Source organism: Herpailurus yagouaroundi, unplaced genomic scaffold, assembly GCF_014898765.1.
Source record: "Herpailurus yagouaroundi ecotype Mexico unplaced genomic scaffold, PumYag 202, whole genome shotgun sequence".
In the NCBI taxonomy this organism is placed as follows: domain Eukaryota; kingdom Metazoa; phylum Chordata; class Mammalia; order Carnivora; family Felidae; genus Herpailurus; species Herpailurus yagouaroundi.
The window spans coordinates 6,895,861-6,897,564 of record NW_024412433.1 but is presented as its reverse complement, the minus strand read 5'-3'; positions in this window follow the sequence as shown (position 1 = coordinate 6,897,564).

Below are 1,704 nucleotides of genomic sequence, written 5' to 3'. Positions count from 1 at the left end.
TTTTCTTTTCTTTTCTTTTCTTTTCTTTTCTTTTCTTTTCTTTTCTTCCCTTCCCTTCCCTTCCCTTTCCTTCCCTTTCCCTTTCCCTTTCCTTTTCTTTTCTTAATTCTATTAGGAAATTATACTTTTGGGCACCTGGGTGGCTTAGTCGGTTAAGCGTCTGACTTCAGCTGAGGTCACGATCTCACAGTTCATGAGTTCAAACCCTGCATGGGCTCTGCACTGACAGCTCGGAGCCTGGAGCCTGCTTCAGATTCTGTGTGTCTCCTCTCTCTCTCTGCCTCTCCCCTGCTCACACTCTGCTTCTCTCCCTCTCCAAAACAAATAAACATTAAAAAAAAGAAAGAAAAGAAATTATACTTCCGGGAGCTCCTGGGTGGCTCAGTCGGTTAAGCATCGGACTCTTGATTTTGGCTCAGGTCATGATCTCATGGTCTGGGGTAGAGCCCTGTGTTGGGCTCTGTGTTGGGCGAGAAGCCTGTTTAAGATTCTCTCTCTCCCTCTCTCTCTCTGCCCACCCCCCTTGTGCTCACTCTCTCTCTCTTAAGAAAAAAAAAAAAAAAAGAAATTGTACTTCTGGTGACAAACATGTTTTCAGGTCTCTCAGACATTTTATAAATCCTCAGATAAATGTGTGACCAAAAGGTCATTTGCTCTGTCAAAAACATTCTATTTACTCAGGCTGAAATGCCATTTGTACACATTTTCTTCATATAACTTGACTTTGCCCCTGAGTCAGATAATAGAGCTGAATCCGGCATCAAAATATGTAAACCCTTCCACCTGAGATGCAGACGTCAGCCAGGGCAGAGACAGGCTTCAGAAAGCATGGTGTGTGAGGGCGTCGTTTCAAGTGAGGGTGTGTGTGTGTGTGCACAAGGACAACTTTTGTCACGTTTACCCTGTGGCCCAACAAATACAGGAATTTAGTCTTATATTTGGAATTGTTGATTTTGTGTACTTTTTGACAGCTGAATCATGTTTCCCATAGTTCTGGAAACTACTGTCTGCACATGGCTTTTCATAACCTGGAGCCATGTTAATAACTATTTTATTTTCAAAATTCAATAATTCAAAATTCAAAATTCTCCCCCAAAAAACATTTTCTGAAGTCTCTTCATATTCTTTCTCTTCGAACTTCACTCACTAAAAATCAACCAAAATTGGAGTTTTTTCTGTCTCCATTAGAATAGACTCATCAACAATGGATAGTTTATTTTTCAGGGAAAACATTCACTGATTAAAAAAAAAATAGCTTGGGGCGCCTGGGTGGCTCAGTCGGTTGGGCGGCCGACTACAGCTCAGGTCATGATCTCACAGTCTGTGAGTTCGAGCCCCCCATCGGGCTCTGTGCTGACAGCTGAGCAAGCTGGAGCCTGCTTCGGATTCTGTGTCTCCCTCTCTCTCTACCCATTCCCTGCTTGCTCTCTGTCTCTCTTTCTCTCTCTCTCAAAAATAAGAAACATTAAAAAAAAAATTTTTTTTTAAATAGCTTTAGGGGCACCTGGGTGGCTCGTCCAACTTCAGCTCAGGTCATGATCTCACGGTTTGTGAGTTCAAGCCCCGCATCGGGCTCTGTGCTGACAGCCCAGAGCTTGAAGCCTGCTTTGGATTCTGTGTCTCCCTCTCTCTCTGCTCCTCCCCAGCTTGTGCTCTCTGTCTCTCTCTCAATAATAAATAAACTCAAAAAATTATTTAAAAAAT